This window comes from Myxocyprinus asiaticus, chromosome 48 (genome assembly GCF_019703515.2).
Source record: "Myxocyprinus asiaticus isolate MX2 ecotype Aquarium Trade chromosome 48, UBuf_Myxa_2, whole genome shotgun sequence".
In the NCBI taxonomy this organism is placed as follows: Eukaryota; Metazoa; Chordata; class Actinopteri; order Cypriniformes; family Catostomidae; genus Myxocyprinus; species Myxocyprinus asiaticus.
Window position 1 is genome coordinate 17,153,915 of NC_059391.1, and position 27,075 is coordinate 17,180,989.

Consider the following 27,075-nt stretch of genomic DNA (forward strand, 5'->3'; position numbering starts at 1 on the left):
TTTTTATAATAACCGTTACAGACAGCTGACCAATTTAATACTAATTTGGGACGAGAGAATGATGGGAAAAACTGGGAAGCAAGTGGAAAAGCACCTCCCAAGAAAGCATTCCCCTTACAACTTTTTACAACCATGTGGACTGCATAACCCTGAATGCCAGGGAGTTAACCATAAGCGTCAGTATGTTTTAATGTGTGAAACTGATAATGCTACCAGCATTTTCCAAGAAACCTCTGTCTACACTCAAGCGATATGGAGTTTTTGTTATGAAAAGCAAAGTGATGAATAAAGATAGGCAGGCCAGGATTTCCTCATCCATTAACGTGTTTACATTGTTAATCTCTGAAAAACACATCTTGGGTGGTGAATCTCCTGGGTCATGTTGGCTCAATAAACCAACATAACAATTAATGTCAAGAGTCTGATGGCTTTGGCAGCCACAAGCGTCTTCCTCACAGGTAGCCTAACGACAGACGTATAGTAGAGGGAATACAAAACCTAAATCCTCATCTTCTCATTTCAAATCCTTAAATCCACCTATTCTCAAGACGCGAAAGTGTGAAAATAGTTTTCGAAGTCAACGTTTTCATAGAGTCCCCAGAAATACTACATAAACAACTTCTTGTTAGCTTATCCACAATTTGAAATTGTCCTTACCAACACGTCTCAAACTTACAATAATACGGCAGAATTTCCCACACCTCCCTAAAACAACATCTCAATGGTGAGTTTTGTTTAAAATAAGCTCAAACTCTGTGTTAATTTCCACAACCAATACATTAAAAAGAACTAAAGGAAATGTATTGCAAGTTAAAAAAAATTTTATTTTTGTGCTGTAAAAACTATACAGTGCAAAACATCTCAAAGCACACAATTTAATTTACAAATTAGAGTATTTGATTAGTTTTGTTTAAAATAAGTTCAGACTTTCAATGTTAATTTCCACTGCCAATATTTCAGAAAGAACTAAAGGAAATATTTTGGAAATAAAAGCTTTTTTAGTATTTTGTGCTGTTGAAGCAATATGGTGCAAAAACATTTCAAAAGACATTATAATTTACAAATTAGTTCCTCAAAAACAATTACGGCTCTATTTTCATGACCATGCTAGGCACAGCGCTACATGCAACGACCAGGTGCAACACCTTATCTAATTTTCGTGAGAGTGGTTATTCTAAGGGCAATATGTGCGCCGACGCAAAGCGCAAGTGGGCGTGGGTGGGAGGATTTGCGCTATATGTGGGTGTATTGTATGTTAATGAAGTGGCAAAAAGCGCAATTTGCTATTTTCCTGAGAAATAGGTAATTGCACCAAGACGTTTCAGAAGCACCTCTATTTTCAACACAAAGTCTAAAATCAGTTCCTGCATTTGTAATTCGTAGATTTCACCATCAGGTGGTAATAGAGTTCATGTCCAAACTCTGAAAATATAGTGGAACATCAAATTATGTCCCTGAAAATTACTGTTGTAGCCATTTTATGAAACAAAAATGTATGAGATTTGTTTTAAACTTTCTTGAGGTTATAGTTTTTTTTTTTTTTATAATTATTATTTTTTTATTAAAGGTGCAATATGTAACAATTTTCATGTAATATTTGCCTTTTTTTGCCAATGTGTGAACGGCTTGTAATGCAACTTAAAAAATGAGCCCTTCCCGGACTTCCTAGTTTGCCTATTAAAGCCTGTAGACTGATTTTCACGCGAAGGGAGCTGGTCGCTTTTGCCGGGAAAATCCAAATGATGTGATGTTTATGCGCGCTCCCGAGAGCCTTGCCTCAGACAGTAATAGCACCTCTTTCGCTATTCAACAGCGATGACAAACTGCAACACTAGGTAACATTATCTTAGAGATGGAATCCAGCAAACATCCGGCTCCCAGCACAACACCGACTCCTACACAAACTCAGAGTAAGCCAAAAAAAAAAAAAAAAAAAAAAAAAAAAGAAAAGCTAAGCGGGAACGTGATCATGGTCGAGCGAAAACTAGAGTGAACATCGGCAGGGCATTTGATTCCTGGAGGGAACTTCGTTCCGTTTTGGGGATCAAAACAGACCCTGAATTGCCGTTCTTCTTATTGGACAGGTAAGCTTACATAACGGCAAAGCATGTGAAATACAGTTTAATATATAAGGATTGATCTGTGTAATTTTAGCTAACTTGATCTTGCCTGCACAGTAACTGTCATAATGTTAATCTGTAATTATTCAGCAAGGTAAACTACAATAACACATGAAATGAACGTCATTAGTGTAACGTAACTTGGTTATACAGAAAATATATACATTCTATTATTATAAAACAATAGCGCATCGATATATAAAAATGACGGTTGTGATGGAATCACATCAATACTGAATTGTGACAACATATTTATAATGTACAGTCTATTTTATAAACAGCTACTGTCATCATCCACCAGATTTAGCTAACAGCTATTGATAAAGCTGGCTAGCTAGCTAATGCCGACATAGGCTATCGTATAAATGCAGTCAATGTGTCATGCAAAGAAAAGTGATTACTTCAAATTACAGTCTCGCATAGTCAGACCTCTATCCACATTTTGTTTTCGTTCCAGCACTGGAGAGTCAAATATACAGTCTCAAAGTAAAACAATCATAACTGTGTAATTTTAATTATGCTACCTCATCTGTCAGCATGATTTCGGAGAATCACGTTGTCTCTTTGTACGTTACGTCATTGTTTTGGCCTATGGAGTGTGTGCACGAGCGCGATCACGAGCAACAGGTAGCTGGCTGTAGTTCACTTAACGGCCACAAGTGCCATTAATAACAAGGGTTTCTGAATCTTGCATACTGTAACTTTGATAACTGTATTTATTAACTAATTTGTAATGGTATTTTTCCACCTGTTATGGGAGATTTTTAAGTCACTTCAAAAGGGGCCAGTGGAAGAAGTTGGAGAGGGTAAACGTTTGGATTTGGGGAGGTGGTTATATAGATGTTCCAAAAAATTTTAATTTTTAAAGCAAAAACGACTGGTAGAAGTGAAGCGTGTGCAAAAAACAAAACATCCCTCGATCCACAGCCTAACCTGAAAGGCAGATACAATCACTGTTAAAGGAGCTATAAGTGATGTTTCCATGGAAAAGTATGCAAAAAATGTTCCTACTCCCTTAAAGATATTAATGAAATAAGTGTCCTGAGATATCTCACTGGTCTCTGTGACAGCTGTAGACTCTGTAAACAGCAAAAAAGAAAAATGTATCCACGGACTGCGGACATTGACACTTTTTACCTGTCAATCATTTTGCTCGTTCCCACAGTGTTGTATTTGAAGCGGATCATTGAGGCTGATTCAGAATGTTTGTCAGTTGAGGGCGCTATTGTGCCACTTTTGAATTTGACAGCCACAGGAAAAAACAATGCTGCTCTTTTGCTCTGTTTTGGTCTCAAAATATTTTTTGGAGGGCAGGGTTTTGGAAAAATGTTATACTTACATTTTCTATAATTTAACAGAGCCTACATTCAAGTCGTGACAAGAACCACATTTTCCATGCGAATAAAAGGAGCGTGTCACTGACAATATGCCAGACATTCAACAAGGATGCAGTTAATGCACAAAATAATTTAAATCCATATTTCTATTCTACTAATTCATGTCACGCATTCCATTTAAACAACCAAATTCTTATGAATGTCCTGTCTTTGTTTATATCGCTGGTGCTTGAAATGGAATGGACTGTATAATAGTGTATCGCAGTGATGCGCTTAGTACTCATAAAATAGCGCCCCTAAATTCTAAACACTTAATTTCTACAAAACTAACATCACCAAAATGCAAAAATAATGACTATTTTAAAAGGTCTACCATTGGTTGGACAAACAGTTAGTTCCATCCCAAACTCACGCCATTGGTTGAGTCAATGTTGCTGCGTTGGGCTGGTCAGGATGCTTAAACAACAGAAAAATGTTTTGATCGTGCCACAGAGCCCCAGTGTTTACACATTTTGGAGGAATCGACCTATGAATGGCTTACTTATGACTGTCACTGCATGTTAAGCTTGGATAGGAGGAAGTATCTCCTTTATATATGCTTAAATACCTATAAAAAGTGTGTAACTTCTTTACCTGGTTGTACTTTCGTGGCTTGAAGGAAGTATCTCAGAGCTCTCTCATAATTGTTCTGATTCTCCAAAGCATGTCCAACATTATTCCAGAGTTTGGCATTGTTCTTGTTCACCTGGAGGATAACAATTTTGAAATGTTTTAGGCATTCCAGGCTGACAATACAAATCATATTTTCCAGACATCAACTTCATTGTACTCTTGTTAATGTCAAGCCTCCTCCTTTGTTACAAGGGAGCTAGCTGGATTTATGCATGGTAATGATCTTAAAATACAAGCATATAGTATGTATGAGCCAATGGCCAGATGTGCATTCATAAATGACTAATGTGTGTTTGGAAGTGTTCGTACTTTTAGTGCAGATGTGAAAAGCGTGTATTCTCACTCCCAGTTTCTGTTAAACGTCTTTACAGCGTATGTTATTAGAAGAACTCCCATGAGTAACCAAGACATTTTCTTTAGGCATCTGTGAAAAACAATGGAAAAAACCACTGATTGTAAGGCTCTGTAAAGAAACGAGTTACTCAAAAGCTTTGTTCAAATAGGCAGCAAAAATAATTTTTTTTGGTGTATATGATTCCAATCTGATTAGTGTTTTGAAGTCTGAACAGCAAAAAAAAAAACACGTGAAATCTAAACCCGATCCACAGTACATCAATGTGTGGTTTAAAATCAGATTAAAGTCAGTCTCAGTCTGAGTTTAGAATATGTTTATTTGTTCATCGGGATGCGATGCCTAAGTAACTTCTTACATTTTGCACAATATTGTCTGGAGCTGTGTTTAAATAAAATAATTTTTGCTCGCTATTTCCTCATATAATGATCATATACGTATGTGGCATATGTGACTATGTTGTAAATAGTGAGCAGTTTTGGACACAACATATGCAAGAATGTGTAAAATGCCTCTGTCCCTTATGTTGTCTCATTTCATTTTCATTCATATCATGAATTTAGCACCGCGGTGAGATGTCATGATATAATGTACACCGATCAGCCACAACATTAAAACCACCTGACTAATATTGTGTAGGTCCCCCTCGCGCCGCCAAACAGTGCCAACCCTATTCTTCTCACAACAATTGTACAGAGCAGTTATCTGAGTTACCGTAGACTGTGGCAGACAAGCCTCTTATTCATTGGAAAGGAGGAAGCGGGAACCGGGTTATCAACCAAAAAGACTTTTAATTCAACAAAACACAACATAAGTGCTTTTCAGCATAACCAAAACACTCGTCAACACACACAAACACACAGCCCTGTGTGTCTCCATCTCTCTCCCTGTGGCATCTCCGACTCCTTATCTCTCTCTCCCAATGATTGGGGCAACTCAGCGCCAGGCGTGCATCCTCATGGCCCGGCTACGCCCTCCTCCTCGTCACATACCCCCAAACGCCTGATTCAGGCCAGGGAACCAACCTGCCTGACCTACTCCCTCCCCCCCCCTTCCTGGAGGGGAGGAGTTGCCCCTTCGGCCGTTCCACCGCTGGCTGGTCTTTCCCGCCTCCTGGAAACCTGAGTAGGACAAGGGGAGGGAGAGGGGAGAGAGAGCAGGAGAGCCCGAGAGAGAGAGGAGAGAGAGAGGAAAAAAAGAAGAAAAACACTCCGGTTTCCGATCACACCACCATTCGTTCCTCAGCTAGCTGTGCAGCGATCCACCACAACGCCGGGCAAAGGCAGCGGGCTCCTCCGCCTCCTGGCGGACGGCAGAAGGCTCCTCCGCCTCCAGTACCACCGGATCGTGTATCCTCGGCGTCGCGATCCTCCGTCTGCAGTGAGGGCTCTCTGATGGTGTGTCTTCCATCAATCCCAGGTTTTGGCACCAGTGTGGCAGACAAGCCTCTTGTTCATCGGAAAAGAGGAAGCGGAAACTGGGTTATCAACCAAAAGACTTTTAATTCAACAAAACACAACATAAAAGTGCTTTTCAGTATAACCAAAACACACGTCGACACACACACACACACACACACACACAGCTCCGTGTGTGTGTCTCTCTCTCCCTCTGGCGTCTCCGGCTCCTCCTTATCTCTCTCTCCCACTGATTGGGGCAACTCCGCGCCTGGCATGCACCCTCTCGGCCCGGCCACGCACTCCTCCTTGTCACATAGACTTTGTCAGTTCGAACCAGTCAGGCCATTCTCTGTTGACCTTTCTCATCAACAAGGCATTCCATCCACAGGACTGCTGCTCACTGGATGTTTTTTTGTTTTTAGCACCATTCTGAGTAAATTCTAGAGACTGTTGTGTGTGAAAATCCCAGGAGATCAGCAGTTTCAGAAATACTCAAACCAGCCCGTCTGGCACAAACAATCATCCGTGAGATGATCTAATCAGCCAATCGTGTGACAGCAGTGCAGTGCATAAAATCATGCAGATACAGGTCAAGAGCTTTAGTTAATGTTCACATCAACCATCAGAATGGGGAAAAAAGTTTGATCACAGTGATTTGAACCGTGGCATGATTGTTGGTGCCAGACGGCTGGTTTGAGTATTTCTGTAACTGCTGATCTCCCGGGATTTTCACACACACAACACTCTCTAGAATTTAATTCAACTCAAGGATGGAAATGCCTTGTTGATGAGAGAAATCAACAGAGAATGGCCAGACTGGTTCGAACTGACAAAGTCTACAGTAACTCAGAAAACTGTTCTGTACAATTGTGATGAGAAGAATAGCATCTCAGAATGCTATTCTGAGATGCGGGTTGGCGCTGTTTTGGCGGCACGAGGGGGACCTACACAATATTAGGCAGGTGGTTTTAATGTTGTGGCTGGTACGTGAGCAGAGATAAAATTTCCAGTGCTCCGACCTCTCTTTCCACTCTGCCAGTTACTTTCAGTTGTAGTATGAGAAAGTCTCTTGGCAAAGTGCTGATGCTATAGCAACCTATATAGATATACTTGATACTGATTACACTGTCTGAACAAACGGATCCGATTTCCTCACTTGAAAAATCGATTTGTGTGCAGTGAGAACAAAGCCAAAGAGAGTAAGGTATAGGGGATTTGTTCTGGTGAAGTTTACCCTCTTTGGGAAAGAATTTTAAATCCATCGGCCACCAAAACACCCCATACTGGGCACATACAGGACCCTTTCAGCCACAACAAAGCCCACTGGGAAAAACAGGTTGGATGCAGGGATGAAAGGAAGAACAATAAGAGACAGTGCCTAAAAGAGAGAGAGAAATAATTTAGGTATTTATGATGTTTCCCACAATTACAATACAAAAATTATTATCTAAACTAAAATTAACTTGGCATGAAAAGTAGCAAATTTTAAACATCAAATACAAGCATCTGTTCCAGCTTAACAATGTCATAATTTTTATATAAATCCGTTCAACTGATAGTTAATTGACTGTACCATTTTCTTTTAAATTATTATTATTATTAACTAATTTTAATGACCAAAAACATGATTTTTTTTATTATTTAGATTTTTTTTAATGACATATGAAATGAATAAAAAAATGTAATATAAGATGAATGAACATGTAAAATGAACAGAAAATAAAACCACTCATATAACATTTAATTTGATGATCAACTTTTTTTTATGGTTAACCATATCCTTTCAAAAACTTTTGCTGAAAACATTTTTTAAAGAGTTTCAGGCCCTATTTTGTACCGTTAATTAATCCTTAATCTTTGATCCTTAATCTCTTCCAGTGGGGGTGATAGTCAAAACAATGAGGTATATGCATAAAAATATTTCCTGCTTTAAAAAGAAGTTCATTAATCAGTGAACACATATCTAAAAAGGAAAGTAATACTGTGCATTTTTCCCCATCCGGAACAAAATACTTTAACAGCCATGAACAAACAACTGAACTACAGCACATATCTTATGGCGACATTTTTCATGGCTTATTTGTACAACTTCCTTTGATGTTCAGCAATAACACAGTAAATTACATTGCGTGTTTGAACACATGACCAGGGGTTCCTTTGAAGTTACAGTTCATATTAAGATGTCAAAATCTGATTCTGTACACAGCAAAGGCATACAGTACTATTCTGTATACAGCTGATGTCTAGAACGGCATTCCTTTAATAAAGTGAAACAATTAAATGACCTGTTGTGAAAATGGGCTTTTCTTCCTCTTGTAAATCTAACAAGGGGAAGTACAAACGCCAATCGTTCTTGCATCAGGGATTTGTCTAAGTGACCAATGAAGTGCAAAACAGCCCAGAAAATTGTGAAATTCCAGAACTCAAATCTTGGATTTAAATGTTCTCATTGTTGGGATCAGACAAGCTTGTGCAGGTCTGAGTACTAATCACTCTTACATTTGGCTGGTTTCATGAAGCTTTGTCTAAAACCAAGACCATGAGTTTGATTAATCTCAAACTAAACCCAATTATACACGCTTGGCGTGTGACACAACTACCAAGCTACTTGATCCTGATGGCCAGAGATAATTTCTTCAAATGGTAAAAACATACAAACAAACATGATATATTTTATGCAAACGCGAACATGTCATTGCCGTGCTCCTCAAACATGGTCCTTCACATCAACTATAGGCAAACCTGCTTGCCTTGCACAATGCATGCCAGGCCACAAGATGTAAGATTGGGATTATATGTTTTGTTCATGAAAAGCACCTTATGACAAGGTGATGGATCAGGATTTTTTGAAACGCTGAACCCCTTTAAAGGCACAGCCTCTTGGACACCCTGTTTTGAAGAACAAACTATTTTGTTTTGTCAAGCTACGGCTAATCTTGCCTTTTATCAGCAGAAGAGTCGCTTTTCAAAGCTTCCCCAAATTTATGAGTTTATCGTGAAGTAAACCACAGGGCGCGATAGAGAGGAGGCTTTTTGATCACACGATTGCAAAAACAGGGGCATTCATCTCACGTTATGTGGTCTTAAAAATTAAATTGCAGAATTGGTTTTGGCAACGGCTTCAGAGTGCGTTGAGAATGAAACCGTCAGGCGTTGCTTGCACAGGGGCAGATTTAAAAGAGCTAGAGAACAGCAGTGTAGAGGACATCATATTTATTCAATTTGCTCATTGTTTGAAAGGCCAAAATCAACGTGGATGAAAGAAGTTACAGCGCAAATAAGAGCTACGTCCGCGGGTATTATGAGCTGCGGCTCCACATGCTGTTTGATTGCTTAGGAACATGCACCATACAAAGAACTGTTCTCAGTCAAATTAGCCAAACGTTTACAACAAAAGTGTTTCCTGTTTGCACAGAACAAGAGTTGAGGGTCGGCACTCAGAGAATCATTAAAATAACTAAGTGCGGCCAAATCAAACAGATACAGACTAATATCCTCATGCAACCTGTTCTCTGTCCTCCTGACCACATAGATTGGAGCAAAATGTTAATACCCAACCCCACCCCGCTTCGTGGTTGCGCATTGTTCACTAATAATGACTTGTGGCCCCCCGGTCTGGAAAGACAGCCTCTGCCAATAGAGCGAGGAAGTTCACCAAACTCTGTTGACAGTGAGTAGAGACACAGAAGAAGAATTCACTGTGCTGTTACACAACAAATGAGCAGAGATCTGAACACATAAGACGAGAAATATAAACTGTGACACGGTGAACTTTCGCCAGCAGGGAATAAGCCAGTGGTCAAACATATGTAGAGATAAGAGCTTCAGCGCCAGGCTATGTTTGATAAGATCTTTAATGACAAGAAGGGAAAAAATATGCCTATTTTGGCTGTAAATTAAGAAGAAAAATGAAATGTTGCACGAGAGTAAGCGTTTAAAAACATTAAATACACATATTCACTGAGAGGGAAATCTATGTGCTAAGACAGAAGACATGAATCATTCACTGTGGGTTGAAACAGGTTCCAAAAGCTATTCAAGTTCAATTGCATTGTACTTCAGAACTCTGGGTATGAAATGATGTGAACCGAATTTTCAAGTACAGCTTGTAGACTTTTTCATGTTTCAAGTTTTCATGTCTGAAATGAAAGTGTGCTTTATAATCCAAAAGTAACAAATAACTTCACTTCTTAATATGCTGCCAATAAATGTCCCACCTCTGTTACCAATGAATTTTTATTATGAAAGTTAAAGGGTTAGTTCACCCAAAAAGGAAAATTGTCTCATAATTTACTCACCCTCATGCCATCCTAGATGTGTGTGGCTTTCTTTCTTCTACAGAACACAAACAAAGACTTTTAGAAGAATATTTCAGCTCTGTAGGTCCTCACAATGCAAGTGAATGGTGGCCAGGACTTTGAAGCTCAAAAAAGGAAATCAAGTCAGCATCCAGTGGATTAATCCATGTCTTCTGAAATGATCCAGTCGGTATTGGGTGAGAACAGACCAAAATTTAAAAAACATGTCACTGTACATCTTGACAGAATTCTCCTTGGCGATCATAAAGTGTAATCGAGCTTGAAATCATGATTGTGCCAAGAGACTGCACTGGTAAGATGTACAGTGAAAAAGGACTTATATTTTGGTCTGTTCTCACCCAAAACCAACTGGAGCACTTCAGAAGACATTGATTAAACCACTGGAGTCTTATGGATTACCTTTATGCTGACTTTATCTCCATTCTGGAGCTTCGAAGTCCTGGCCACCATTCACTTGCATTGTGTGGACCCACAGAGCTGAAATATTCTTCTAAAAATCTTCGTTTGTGTTCTGCTGAAGAAAGAAAGTCATACACTTCTGGGATGGCATGAGAGTGAGGAAATGATGAAAGAATTTTCATTTTTGGGTGAACTATCCCTTTAATAGCTGTGCTGGCGTAACCCCTGACCTTGTTCATTAAAAAAATCGCTGCAGTTTTGAGGTGAATTGTCCACTGAGGGGCTCTAAAAGCCAGTTACATGTTCTACCAAAAAGATAAACAAAACCCACCTCCCTTGTCTCTAATCTAAACCTTTAACCTAAACATAACCAATAGTGTCATAAAAAGCAAATGTGAGATGACAGAGCATTAACCTTAAAAACCTCATCAGTGTTTCTAGTTTTAAATAAACAAAACAGACGTCCCTAGCCTAAATCCTACACCTCTATCTAACCGATAGTGTCATAAAGCTGTGCTTGAAGTGAGGCAGCTATTCTGTGATGAGACCACAGCCTGATCTCTTGGACTTGTTTTTTTATTTATTTATTTTTTACATCAGGTGTCATTTTGAAAGCAAAAAGCAACAAATAAAACACAAAAAAAATAGGCTGTCATCTACTAAATTGCGCAGCACGACCGAAGCAGGCTCGTTTCCTTACGCGATACACAGAAAGTGAAGAATTACTGAATTGATCTGTGCTGCCAAACTTCTTTTTGTGAGATGTTTGGCTTATTAAGTGTCCTTGTGCCATCTTTCTTTAAAAATAATTACCACTTGGTTTAACATTTTGCCATTTGTTTGACATTTAATTCAATTACATTTTTAAGTGTGTCAACTACAGTTGTAAATTTTTGGGACACTGCAAGTTATGACACATAATCTTGACAGAGTTTTCCAAATTTTTGTCTTTCCCCTTCAAGTAAACAGGAGCTGTTTGAAGACATTCGCCAAGATGGCGTCCTGTCATTTGCCTCATGGCATTGACAAGCATATGCAAGCCACATTCTGTGGCTGTCTCAGATGTCCAAAACTTTGATTTCTTTAAACTTTGTTTTGATATTTCAGTCTCATAGCGATCACCCTAACTCACTACAAGGGGGGATAATTAATTTAGGATTAGGTTTACTTTGTTTCTGGGAGAATGGCTTATTTGCCATAACTTCTGAGATGGGTCATCCAGTATGGATGAAAACCACCCTATATTAAATCTGACAGTCTGCAAATTAGGCCTGGGGCATCATATTATTTCAAACAGTTTTTGAACATATTCCTGAATGTTTCTCCATTGTGTTTTCAGGAATATTCAAGAACAGATAGCGAGACAGGCTCAGTTTATATATACAAACAAAAGAAAAACCACAGGAAAAATGTAAACATCTTCTTGTTCAATTTGTGGTTGCAAAATGCATATTCACTAAACAGGCAAAAAAAGCTTAAATGGACAGTTCATCCAAAAATAAAAATTCTGTGGTCATGTTGTTCCAAACACGTAAGATTTTCTTCTTTGCAACACAAAAGGAGAAGTTAAGCAAGTATTTTAGCCTCAGTCACCATTCACTTTCAATAGAATTTTTTCCAAACAATGAAAGTAAATTGTGACTGAGGCTAGCATTCTGCCTAACATCTACTTTTGTATTTCACAGAAGAAAGAAAGCCATACGGGTCTGGAAAAGATGGAACCCATTTGGATCTTTCTTTTCATTCAAACTTTGGATTTAGATACAAGCAAATTTCCAATAAGCTCCACCCACCAACTTACCATAATGACAATCTTGGCAGTGCTGTGGGTGTACCAAAGGCTGTGATAGGCCAGGAGGCACAACAAACCATAAAATACCAGTTTTGCCAGGTTGCGAGGGTCCAGCAGTGACACCACTAGGGGAATAGTACCCATAGTCCAGTCACAGCACAGTTCAGAGGGGTTGAGCAGCAGCCAGGCATTTACTGGCAGGAGGTAGTTGAAGGTCAGCTGCCTGGTCGGGGTTGAGCTCACAGCAGCTGGATTATCAAACCTGATGAGAGATAGAGAAAGAATTAATGAGTTCTTACACCAAGAAGATATTTCTTAAAAGCAGCAGTAGACCATTTGGACAGGGTTATTGATAAGAGAAATACAGATAAGAAGATGCTGGTTTTCTGTTTCGCCAAATCAATTAATCAATTAGCTGAAAAACTGCTTCATTTGCTATACTCATTTGAGAGTTTACTGGAGATTACGGGAACAAAAATTACAGTTCATAGATGTCAGAATGAAGTGTTCACAGAGTAAATTACATAAAGAAGATAGTGACAATGCGGAGGTCACAGTTTTGAATAGCTTAAAGCTGAAGTGTGTAAATTTGGCACCACTAGTTCCACCAAACAGAATTGCAAAAATAAAAGTTTGAATACGCCCCCCGTCATCTGCTGATCGAACAAACAGATAGTCCCGCCCCCAACTCATGCCATTGGTTGAGTTAATGTTGTTGTGTGGGTCTGGAAGGGTCGCTCAAAACAAACAGGAATTTTTATAATTGCCACAGACACAATGTTTACAGTTTTTGAGAAAATTAACCAACAAATGGCTTACAGTTGTCTCTGCATATTTAGCTGGGACAAGAGCAAGTTTTATGCACTATGAACCATAAAAAAAAAAAAAAAAAAAAATCAGTACTTGTTAATCTTGGTTAATGTTAATTTCAACATATTCTATTTTTAAAAAATGTGTCTGTGTTAACAATTTTATGCACTATGAATGAAAAAATGATGAACAGCTGTATGTTTATAAATTAACATTAATCAAGATAAATAAAAGCAGTAAAAAATATTGTTCATAGTTAGTTCATGACACCAATTGCATTTAAAAATGTTAACAATTACAACATTATTGTAAAGTGTCCCAAAAAGCTTCCAAAAATATATTTTCCATACAGAAAACAAAGCCTATTTTAGGACCATTAAGATTTTGCATTGTGACATATACTGTAATAAACAAACAAGAAACTTTGTCTGAATTTGTTTTTCTTAATCATTTGATCTAAAAGGCATATGCTTAAAAGATTGTAGACTTAAAAACTTGTAGATGAATATAAATTGTGCATATGCATGAATTTCTTTACAAAACTAGAATTTAAATTACACAAGTTGTTTTGCAATGGATGAGTTGGACTGAATAGTGAAGGAAAAGCAGCAAACAAGTGTCCAGCATTCATAGGACCTCCTTCAAAACTGCCAATATGAACTTACTATTATTCTAAAATGTAGGATAAAAAAAAACTAAAATGAAAGAATAGGTAGAGCTGTCCAAAATGTTGACAAAATTTGTAAACCATTAAACAATATCATAAATATAAATAACTTCAAACAACAATTTGTAGGGTCTAAGTTCAATAGAAAGCAATATGGAACAAAAAACATGTTCATTCAAGGTGATCTGAACTGCTGCAAAGAATTTGACATGCATTCTGACAATATATATGAGCTGACAACATAATATTGCAAGATTTAGATGTTTCCTAGCTATTTAACTTTTTTTTTTTTAAATAACTCTTTCATTTCCACATACATTTTCAACATTTATGTTGATCTTATTTAGCCCATGACCATCATTCTGCAACACATTGTGTTCCACATGCAACATGAACAAGGTGAGGGTGAGTAAATGAGGACAGAATTTTCATTTTTGGGTGAACTATCCCTTTAATGCTAGGCATCAGGCGATTAACTAAGTTGGCAACACCGATTTGTGGCAAGAGGCCACTAACTGTGACTCATGTCTCTCAAAACAGAATACAATTAAAAAAAAAAGTTTTTTGATTTTACTTATTTTCCTTGAATCACAAGCATTTAATGCAGCTGGCAGCTTTTACCGGATTAAATAGCATTACTCCCTGGACAATAATGATTGTGCACACCCATTAATTAACAAGAAATGAGAAAGCATTCTGATTTAGTTAAAACCGAGGGCGAACATTAGCTGTACTATTGTTTAATTTATTATACATTTATTCATTTGGCAGAGGACTTTATTGAAAGCGACTTAGTGTATTCAAGACATTTGATATGTATGCATGTTTTCTGGGAATTTAACCCATGACCTTGATGTTTTTAGCACAATGCTCTAGCAGTTCAGCTATAGCAGTAAAGAAACGTTATTTTTCCACTCACTAAAATTAAATCCTTTAACTAAACGAACCTTCAAAAGGTAAAAATGCGAACAGCCTTGACATCAGCTTTCAGTCTTCCCCATAAACACTTGCCATGTTAACACTCATTCTTTTGAGCATGAAACTAATATTTATTAAAAGTATTAAAAACCCAATAACACCCTTTGCACAACCCTGTCATAAATCCAATTGCTTGGAAGAAGAATGTTTTTGTATTGGCTGGAACATTCCAACATTATCACAACATTCCGAAATACAACATAGGGACAAAATATACACTAGCAGCCAAAAGTTTGGAATAATGTACAGATTTTGCTCTTATGGAAAGAAACTGATACTTTTATTCACCAAAGTGGCATTCAACTGATCACAACGTATAGTCAGGACATTAATAACGTGAAAAATTACTATTACAATTTGAAAAAAAAAATTCAGAACTTCTTAAACTACTTCAAAGTGTTCAGCAATGACAGCTTTGCAGATCCTTGGCATTCTAGCTGTCAGTTTGTCCAGATACTCAGGTGACATTTCACCCCACGCATCCTGTAGCACTTGCCATAGATGTGGCTATCTTGTCGAGCACTTCTCACACACCTTACAGCTGATCTCACAAAAGCTCAATGGGGTTCATATCACTCTTTTCCAATTATCTGTTGTCCAATGTCTGTGTTTCTTTGCCCTCCCTAACCTTTTCTTTTTGTATTTTCTGTTTCAAAAGTGTCTTTTTCTTTGCAATTCTTCCCATAAGGCCTGCACCCCTGAGTCTCCCCTTTACTGTTGTACATGAAACTGGTGTTGAGCGGGCAGAATTCAATGAACCTGTCAGCTGAGGACATGTGAGGCATCTATTTCTCAAACTAGAGACTGATGTACTTATCCTCTTGTTTAGTTGTACATCTGGCCTTCCACATCTCTTTCTGTCCTTGTTAGAGTCAGTTGTCCTTTGTCTTTGAAGACTGTAGTGTACACCTTTGTATGAAATCTTCAGTTTTTTGGCAGTTTCAAGCATTGTATAGCTTTCATTCCTCAAAACAATGATTGACTGACAAGTTTCTAGAGAAAGCTGTTTCTTTTTTGCCATTTTTGACCTAATATTGACCTTAAGACCTGCCAGTCTATTGCATACTGTGGGAACTCCAAAACAAACACCAAGACAATGTTAAGCTTCATTTAACAAACCAAATAGCTTTCAGCAGTGTTTGATATAATGGCAAGTGATTTTCTAGTACCAAATTAGCAATTTAGCATGATTACTCAAGGATAAGGTGTTGGAGTGATGGCTGCAGTCTAGATTTGATCAAAAATGACTTTTTTCAAATAGTGATGGTGCTGTTTTTTACATCAGTAATGTCCTGACTATATTTTGTGATCAGTTGAATGCCACTTTGGTGAATTAATGTACCAATTTCCTTCCGAAACAGCAAAATCTGTACATTATTCCAAACCTTTGGCCGCCAGTATACTTAGAAAGTATGTTAATCCAGCATATTATGTCTCCAGAGAACAGTGCAATAACGCTACTACAGATGGTCGGAGACAGTCTGTGGATTATGTCTGGGGGATTAGAGATCGCTTCTGTGACAAATCCAAAAGGATTTTTCGTACTGATCCCAATCAACTTCCAAGGTGATGATAAAAGAAAAGGAGGATGTCTAGGCATAAGGCATTCTTTTCTTTTATACAAAGTTTTTGGACTTTTGGAGATGTTTGTTTTGTATTAGGGTGGGTGGATTCAGTCACAATGCAAAAACCTCTTCAGTAGTGCCTGTACTGGGGCGACTGCAGATCGATTGATACACATTTATTTTAGCTTCACTGCATTGGTTGCTGGTTAGATACAGATTTGTAGGGCCGCAACTAACAATTATTTTGATAATAACCTTCGATTATTTCTTCGATTAATCAGATAAATAACAAAATGTCCTGTATTTTATTAAAATGTTATTTTTTAAGAAACAGAAATAATATAGGGCATTAGGATTTGGGTTGCTTTACTGTACTGAATGATTCTATACTCTCACAAAACTTTGAACAAAGCCTGAATCATGAAAAGTTCAGTTTGATTTTATTATTATTACTTCATGGAAAACGGTTCCTTTCCTTTAATTGTAAAACTTAACAAAAAGTACTGTTCATTGAAGAGTAAAATGATCCATTGGGGACAGAGTGGGACAAAAAAATCAGCACAGCAGAGGGCAATGATGACACAAGAGTGGAAATATTAATAATCCTGCCCAGCTGGTCACGTGGCGCCATGCGGGGGTTGGATGTGTGAACGGCGAGCTCTGCGCACTTTGCTAGTTTTTAATTCTTTTTGTGTCTTAAACCGATGAGATCTGATCCACCCTGCTACATAACGGTTCTAAGAAGTCAACATGTCAAAGAATTCAAAATCCTCGGGCTCCGGAGATATTAAAAGACACTTACATGCTCAAGCTGATACCCCAGACAGGGCCGCAGACCAGGGACTCAGTTTGGACAGTGCGGTGGGAGAAATTCAACGTCAGCTGTCCAGCATGTCTGTAATGCTGCCAAAGGTCATGGTGGACTTGGAGGATCTTGCGGTAATACGTTGATCGATTACTTCCATGGAGGCGAAATTCTCCGAGTTGGTCACATGAATCGGGGATGTCGAGAAACGGATCAATTATCTGGAGTCATCGGAGAGGGAGTTAGCTGCTAATCCACTAGCGACCAAAGTAGATTTGGAACGCGTTTGGGGAAAGTTGGAAGACCTTGAGAATCAAAATCTTTAATTTATGCGAGGCGAGGAATAAAGGAAAGCTTTCTTGGAAGAACCACAGCATTTTCTTGTTCCCTGACTTTGTGAATTAGACAAGAGAGAAACGTGATCGATTCAAGGAATGCAAGAAACTCTTACATCAACGGAAGATAGCTTTTGCACTGATGTTTCCGGCCAAATTGACAACAGAAAGGATGGCCGCAAAATATTTACATGCCCACAACAAGTGATGTCTTTCATAAAATCAATGGACTGAGGATGTCATGGTTTGTATCTCACATTGCCCCCAAGTGAGCTTGGCTCACTGAACATTCACTTGACTGTCCGAGGAAGCTAGGCGCCTTTTTTGTTTAATTTTGTGCTGGCTCCGCCTAGCGGCTGGAGTTTGTTTTGTGGAGGAACACACCTTCGGAACAGTTTTGTGAATGAATCTACACATTAAGTGTATTTATTCTGCCTATGGGCTGGAGTTTGTTTTATAGATTATTTTCTGTTATGTAATTCTGTCTCACAAAATTTGTATAGAAACACCGACGGCAAAGTTGTCGCGGGGACTCTCGTAGGCGTACGTGGATTGTTTGAGTTTAGAGGGATGGACGCCGGTTGGCGCTGTAGTGCACAGGGTTAATGCGCACGTTTTTCTTTTTTCTGTTTGTTTGGTTCGGGGGGGGGGAAGTTTGGGGATTGACTGTTGCACTAATGTTGGAATGTGGTCTTTATAATTTTATTTTTGACACACAATCTATTTTTTGTCAAAATGTCAAATGTTAATGAGTGAATTGTCTCTCTCCACGTGGAATGTGAATGGGTGGGGCACCCCATAAAAAGAAGGAAGGTTATTTCTCTTCTTAAGCGTAATAAATATGATATAGTGTTTCTTTAAGAAACACATCTTTCCACGCAGGAAGCTGAAAAATTTGGGAAAATATGGGGTGGACATTTTTTCTTTAGTGCTGGCTCAAGTAAGAGCAGGGGAGTCATTATATTGGTAAGTAAACATCTACAGTTCAAATGTCTCAAACATATTAAAGATAAATTAGGAAGAGTCATTATTGTTTTAGCAGAAAATTAGGGGCAAAGTTTGATTTTGGCTCAAATTTACACACCTAACGCTGATGATCAGGGCTTTTTTTATAGATCTTGAAGGGATGTTGCAAGCTGTAGGCACCCCTCATGATATAATATTAGGAGGAGACTTTAATCTATTGATGGATTCAGTCCTTGATCATAGTGAAGCAAAAGTGTGTAAGCCCCCTAGAGCAACATCGCACGCTTCATAGGATGTGTAAAAATCTTGGTCTTACAGATATTTGGAGACTTTTAAACATCTGGGAGGGATTATACATTTTTTTCATCAGTCCATAAGATTTATTCTAGAACAGATTTATATATATATATATATATATATATATATCTCTAGGTCCCTCATTTCATCTGTTGATTGTTCAATTAGAAACATCTTAGTCTCAGATCAAGCCCTAGTGAGTTTAGAGGTGTTGCCACATATGGATAAAAAGAAATCATATAGTTGGCGCTTTAATGTATCCCTTTTGCAAAATCCTGATTTCCAACAAAGGTTAAAGGCTGAAATCAGTGTTCATATGGAGACCAACTGGTCCTCAGTATCCTCTGTAGGCATGGTTGGGAGGCACTTAAGGTGGTTCTTAGGGGTCAGATAATACAGTATGCCTCATTCATAAAAAAAATCCAAAGCATGAGAACTCATGGAGTTGGAAGGGAACATTAAAAGTGCCAAGGCATAGCTGAAGCGACGAATGTCGTCTGATGGCCTCAGAAAATTGACCCAATTGAAATACAGTTAATACTATTTTGTCGCAGAAGGTGGAGTTTTGGTTATTCAGGGCAAGACAGTCATACTTTGAGTCAGGGGACAAGGCATGGAAGCTTTTGGCCATTTCCTCAGTGAAATCTGCTGGTGGTGAAATTTTTACCTCAGCCATTGATATTAATAATACTTTTAAAGAATTCTATCTTGATCTCTATAGTTCCACATCTTCATCTACTGATGAGGATATTAGAAATTTTGTGGAACCTTTAGAACTCCCTAAACTGATGACTGAGCAAAAAAAAAATCTTTTGATTTTGAGATAACCTTGGAGGAGCTTGGTGAGGTAATTAAGGCCCTACCTACAGGCAAGGCTCCGGGGCCAGATGGTTTTGCCGCTGAGTTTTTTTTAGATCTTATGCTACAGAACTGGCTCCAATTTCGTTTATACAGAATCATTAAAGAATGGAAAGCTTCCACCAACCAAGTAAGTGTAAGAGTTATCGTCCAATTTCCCTGATACAGCTAGACATTAAAATATTGTCAAAAATTTTGGCTCACCGATTAAGTTATGACATCTCTTATACATATAGATCAGGTAGGGTTTATTTGGGGCTGCAGCTCTTCTGACAACATTAGGCGTCTCATCAATATCATGTGGTCAGTGGCGAATGATCAGACTCCGGTCGCGGCCATCTCACTTGACGCTGAAAAGGCGTTTGATATGGTAGAATGGGACTATCTTTAAGATTTTGGAAATATACGGGTTCGGGAATACTTTTACTGGATGGATTAAGTTACTTTACAGACACCCAGTAGTGGTGGTACAAACAAATGGATTAATTTCAGATTATTTTCCTCTGGATAGGGGCACCCAGCAGGGTTGCCCTCTTTCCCCATTATTGTTCTGTCTTGCTGTGGAACCATTAGCAGCCGTGATAAAAAGAGAAGATGATTTGACTCCAGTCAGGCTTCCTAAGCAACCAATTGGCCCGGTTGCTAGGGTGGGTAGAGTCATGTTGGGTTAACCTCCTCGTGGTCACAATAATGTGGTTCTCACTCTCGGTGGGATGCGTGACGAGTTGTGTGTGGATGCCGCGGAGAATAGCGTGGGCCTCCACACGTACATCGTGTCCGCGGTAACGCGCTCAACAAGCCATGTGTTAAGATGCGCAGATTGACAGTCTCAGACGTGGAGGCAACTGAGATTCGTCCTCCACCACCCGGGTTGAGGCGAGTCACTACGCCACCACGAGGACCTAGATTGATTCCTCAATGCCGACCCGCTGTTTTCAAACATGACAGCGGAGCCCTTTGTCTGGGCTGCCCGGCCATGGAAGCATAGCCAAAAAAGGGGAAGGAGAGCTGGCATCCTCATAAGACTAAGACATTGCGAAAATTGACCCCGTTACCTAGCATTCTACTGGCAAATGTTCAGTCTCTGGACAACAAGCTCTGCGAGCTGACGGCGGATCTCTTTCCAATGAGAGACGAGGGCCTGCTGCATTATCTGCCTTACAGAAACTTGGATGTCTGGAGATTCCAGACTCAGCCATCGAACATGATGGGTTCTCAGTGCACCAAGCGGACAGAGTGAATGACCTCTCAGCTAAAAGGAGAGGTGGTGGTGTATGTTTTATGGTCAACAAATCCTGGTGTGATCAGAGGAACGTACATTCTATCAAGTCTTTCTGCTCTCCTGATCTGGAATTCCATATGATCCTGTGTCGACCATTCTGGCTACTGAGGGAATTCACAGTGGTCATTATCACAGCTGTGTGAATCCCCCCACAAGCCAACACAGACCGGGCACTCAAGGAACTGTATGGGAGTATAAATAAGCAGGAAAGCGGGGACTTTAACAAAGCCAAATTCATGTAAATCACACAAAAATACTTCCAACACACCTCTGCTTTTAATTCCAGGAACGCGAAGGAGCACAAACAAGCCAGTTATGCCCTCCGCAAAACCAGAGCAGCCAAATGCCAGTACAGAGACAAGATTGAAGGACAGTTCAACACCACCGACACAAGAAACATGTGGCAGGGAATTAATATCATCACAAACTTCAAAGGGAATAAAATCTCTACCGTGAACACCGCTGCCTCTCTCCCGGATAAGCTTAATATATTTTGTGCCCGTTTAGAGGGAAATATCCCCACCTTCGTTGAGAGAGCTCTCGTGGCCGAAGTTACGAAGGTTAGTTCACTCTCCGTCTCTGTAGCGAATGTAACCCGATCCTTCCAACAGGTGAATATCCATAAAGCCGCGGGTCCAGATGGCATTCTGGGCCGCATCATCAGAGCGTGCGCGAACCAACTGGCTGGTGTTTTTACGGTCATTTTCAATCTTTCCCTCTCCCTGTCTGTGGTTCCCACATGCTTTAAAATGTCCACCATTGTGCCTGTACCAAAGCAATCCAAAATCACTTGCTTTAATGACTGGCATCCTGTTGCTCTGACCCCCATCATCAGCAAATGCTTTGAGAGACTAATCAAAGATTACATCTGCTCTGTGCTGTCTGCCTCACTGGACCCACTGCAGTTTGCTTACCACAGTAACTGCTCCACTGATGATGCCATTGCATTTACACTACACGCTGCTCTCTCCCACCTGGATAAAATGTGAGAATGCTGTTTGTAGACTACAGCTCAGCATTCAACAACATAAGTGTCCTCCAAGCTTGATGTGAAACTTTGGGCTCTGGGCTTAAACAGCTCGCTGTGCAGCAGGATCCTGGACTTCCTGTCGGGCAGACGTCAGGTGGTCAGAACGGGCAGCAACATCTCCTCACCACTGACCCTCAACACTGGAGCTCCACAGGGCTGTGTTCTCAGCCCAATCCTGTACTCCCTCTATACACATGACTGCGTGGCAACACACAGCTCCAATGCCATCAAGTTCGCTGATGATATGACGGTGGTAGGTCTGATCACTGACAATGATAAAACAGCCAACAGAGAGGAGGTGCACGCTCTGACACGCTGGTGACAGGAGCACAACATTTCCCTCAATGTCAGAAAGACCAAGGAGCTTGTGAAGGACTTCAGGAGAAAAGACAGATAACACAGCCCATCACCATCAATGGAGCACCGGTGGAGAGGGTCAGCAGCCTCAAGTTCCTCAGTGTCCACATCACTGAAGAACTCACATGGTCTGTCCACACAGAGGCCAATGTGAAGAAGGCTCCTCAACACCTCTTCTTCCTGAGACAGCGGAAGAAGTTTGGAATGAAACACCGCATCTTCACACTGTTCTACACCAGCACTGTAGAGAGCATCCTGACTGGCTGCATCACTGCCTGGTACGGCAACAGCACCGCCCTCAACCGCAAAGCCCTCAACCGCAAAGCCCTGCAAAGGGTGGTGCGAACAGCCAGACACATCATCGGTGAGCTTCCCTCCCTCCAGGACATCTACACCAGGAGGTGTGTGAGAAAAGCTCGGAGAATCATCAGAGACTCCAGCCACCCTAACCATGGGCTGCTCTCACTGCTACCATCAGGCAGGCGGTATTGCAGCATCAGGACCCGCACCAGCCGACTTCATGTCAGCTGCTTCCCCCAAGCGATCAGACTTTTGAACTCTTGATCGCTCACGATACATATATCAGCACTGCACTTTATTAGTCTCAGACTGGACTCTAACATTTTATACTTTCTCTTAATAACACACTGGCAACTGGCTATCAACCGACAGCCCGAATGTCAACACAACACTTGCATATTTATTCCCAACTGATTACTGTGTATTTTTATTGTATACAGTGTATCTTATTTTGTGTATATTGTATACTGTATATTATTAGGTGTTTGTGTTGTGTAAACAAGATGTGTAAATTGTGTTATGTGTACATTAGATGTTTATTGGAGATTGTCATGACTGCTGTGTTGATTGGAACTGCACCCAAGACTTTCACCCACTGTTGCACTTGTGTATATGGTTGAGTGACAATAAAGGGATTTGATTTGGTTTGATTATCAAGCTAACAGTTCTGGCACAGGCAGCTGAAGTTTATATAAGCTTTGTGATGGTCCTCAACATTTTAGATGGTTAACATATTGGATAAAGAATGATTTCCCCATAATATGACACAGCAGACACATTTGACATTTGTCACATTCGTTTTTAATAATCGTTAATAATCAAAAGTGTTCAGGATATTATAGAAATATCATGAGATTATCCATGTTTGTTGTATCATATCTGCAACGAGAATTATGATGCATGTGCAAATGTTCCTTCCTTACTGTGTTTCCATTGTTATACAACCCAGCACCATATTTGTAGTCTTTTGAACACGTTTGTAGTCTTCTAAACAGGAAAAGCCCACCCCAAATCATTTTGTCCCATGATGGTAAGCGTATCATTCAAAACAGCCATGCCAATTTGAAAGTAAACCAAGCAGCTGTCCTGCATTATCTATTTGTACACTTGGAGCAGGAGAAGTTGCCAAGCAGCTGAAATCTCTTTCTTTGCACCATCGTGGTATGGATCCACAGAGGACAAAAAAAGGGTTATACACTTCTGGAAGTTATAGATAAACTAGATAACAATAGTGATGAGGAGCAAAACATTGAATCCAGCGACAACAGACATGCTTGTAGAGATACCAGATGAGGAACCATCAGATTCAACTGCAGATCAGTACGTTTTTGTTGTTTATACATATTATATGGAAATGTGTGTAAATTTACATATGTAAATACACATTTGATGGTTGTTTTATGTACAATAAGTACTAATATAATTGATGTATATGATAAATTTGAATCGTCTGATAAAAAAAAAAAATGAGAATTACTGGCAAAATGCTATTGTTGGGGAAAGTAGCTGTAAGACTGTCACTATTTACATTTTATAGACAATAATTTTTTGTCAGAGTGCTTACATTCATTTAGGTAAACAATGTTATTCAGACTATTGAAATTCATTGCTCCTTTTTAATGTTGTTTTTTCCACCTCTGTGTGTTGTGCAATAGGTGTCACTCTGTCAGTCTGGGTTTTTGTCTGACAGGATCAGTGTTCAGGAGATTTCCCGAACAGCCGGACAAAGTAACGGCCATGGCACAGGGGTGGACTGGCCATCGAGAGAACCAGGACTTTTCCTGTTATGCAGAACAGGCCACAAAATGACGGCGCGATATGCTGAAGGGGGCAGCGACACTTTTGTGCCAGTTTCTATGTAAAATCCCGGGCCGATTTCTCTTCCCTGTCCGTCCCTGGACAGGACCGTGGCATTATCATCCTATGTCTATCTTGTTTTACGTTGTCTGTCTTTGTGTGGGTGCATGGTTTCGGTTATATTCCCTGCCGTGCACTCTTCGGTCTGTCTTGTTTCGTGTCTGGGGTATGGTGTCTGGGTCCTGACTTCCTGTCTGGTTCGGTTTCGGTCGGTGTCGGGATCCGGACACTCATGCTCCATGTCTGTCTGTTATTGACGTGGATGCATCACGCTTATGTCATTCTTGGCAGCATGCACTCACGTCAGTAGTTTATGTCTGTCTCTTTCGAACATGGGTGCACCTCGTGACGCGCTCGTGTTGCGTGCCCAGGTCGCGAGCTGTCTTCATATTAATAATTAATAATTTTATTTATTTATCACACATTATACATTTGCACATATACAGTGAAATTCTTTTTTTCACATATCCCAGCTAAGCTGGGGTCAGAGTGCAGGGTCAGCCATGATACGGCGCCCCTGGAGCAGATAGGGTCAAGGGCCCAACAGTGGCATCGTAGCAGTGCTGGGGCTTGAACCCCCAACCTTCTGATCAGTAACCCAGAGCCTTAACCGCTGAGCCACCACTGCCCCAAAAAAATGTTGTACTGAGGTTCGGTCACTTCGGTCTAAGGTGTCGAGGCTGAACTCTCGCACAGGTGTCCTGTCTTTTTTTTGTCACCTGTTGCGTGCATCGCATGGCGTTTGCCTCGCAATGTACACTCAGGTTTCATTTTGTGTGAGAATGCCTGGCATCGCTTTGTTTGCCGTTGCTACGCATTCATCTTGTTTGTCGGTTGGCATGGGCATATACTGCCTCACTGTCTTGCCGATGCCATTCGGTTGTTTTTTTATTGTCTTGTGAGAGCACGTGGCTTTGTTTTGTTTCTGTATCGCTGCGTGTCGCTCTGTCTTACGTCATACCCCTAGCCTCACCGGTCCCCCGTTAACCCATTTGATTTCTCTCCCTATTTAAGTCTCCTCATGTTTGCTGTCCAGGACCAGTTTGTAATGTCTAAGAATGCAGAGGCAAGACCCAAACGCAGAGTTTTAAAAAACAAAGGATTTATTAATATAACCAAAAGGGGAAAAACTCCCACAAAGGGGAAAACAAACAAACAACACCATATGGGAAAACTAACCATGTAAATAATCCAGGCTGGGGCAGGGGAAACTGGAGACAGGACCGACTGGATCGGGTAGGGTTGGGGGAATAAACTGATTGACAAACTTGACCAGCCAACACACACGACTGACCGGAACAAACACAAGACTGGAAACAAGACGAACTGTGGATAGCAAACACAAGGAGACTAAATAGGTTTAACAGAGGACAGGTGAGGCTAAAACTAATAATAGGCAAATAAGGAGGCGAACAAGGAGGTATGACGTAAGACAGAGAGATACGCAGCGATACAGAAACAAAACAAAGCCACATGTTCTCACAAGACAACAAAACACCCAAATGGCATGAGCGCACATCGCCAAGACAATAAGGCAATATGCGCCCATGCCAACCGACAAACAAGACGAGAGAACGCGTAGCAACGCTAAAACAAAGAAATATCAAGCATTCTCACACTAAACGAAACCTGAGCAAGGTAAGCGCCACGTGATGCATGCAACAGGTGACAAAAACAAGACAGGACACCTGTGTGAGAGTTCGGCCACACACACACACACACACACACACACACACACACACTTGACACCTTAGACCGAAGGTACCGAACCTCAGCACAACATGAAGACTGCTTGTGACCCGGGCACGCAATGCAAGTGCGACATGCACCCGTGTTCGTGAGAGACAGACATAAACTATTGACACGAGTGCATGCTGCTAAGATGACATAATGCACCCACATCAATAACAGACAGACACTGAGAATGAGTGTCCGGATCCCGACACCGACCGAAATCGAACCAGACAGGAAGTCAGAACCCAGACACCATACTCCAGACATGAAACAAGACAGACCGAAGAGCGCACGGCAGAGAATACAACCGAAACCATGCGCCCACACGAAGACAGACAACGAAACTCAAGACAGACATGGGACGATAATACCACCGTCATGTCAGACAAAAACCCAGACTGACAGAATGACAGGACCGTGACAATAGGTCTCCAGATAATCATTTTGTTGAGGACTGGACTAGCCAGCAACCAGCAAAAAGATGCAGACGGTTGGCATCTTCAACACTGGTGTTGTCTTTTACACCTGCTTTCAACAGTTTCAGTGGGAGAGGCAGAGGGACAGGGAGAGGAAGAGGTAGACAGACCTGATCATTACTGGCTGTTTTTGAGACATGGCATTCCCCAGAAGAAGCAGACATTCCACCACTTGAACCAGTCTTCAAAACATCTCGAACACCTGGCCCACAAATAATATAAACAGAGTCCTACAATCCACTTGAATTATTTCAGCTTTTCTTCTCATCCTCTGTGTGTCATACAATAATACAAAACTCCAATGTGTATTCTGCTGAGCACCAGAAAACCTCGGAAGGACATGTCTGTGATGGACTTGTACTCTTAT

The 27,075-nt window shown here is 40.3% G+C and overlaps 1 pseudogene; it reads right to left on the reverse strand.

The window, feature by feature from the left end:
• Positions 1-26,549, reverse strand: part of LOC127437349 (protein O-mannosyl-transferase TMTC3-like) — a 34,768-nt pseudogene extending 8,219 nt beyond the window's left edge.
• Between the last annotated feature and the right edge of the window lie 526 nt (positions 26,550-27,075).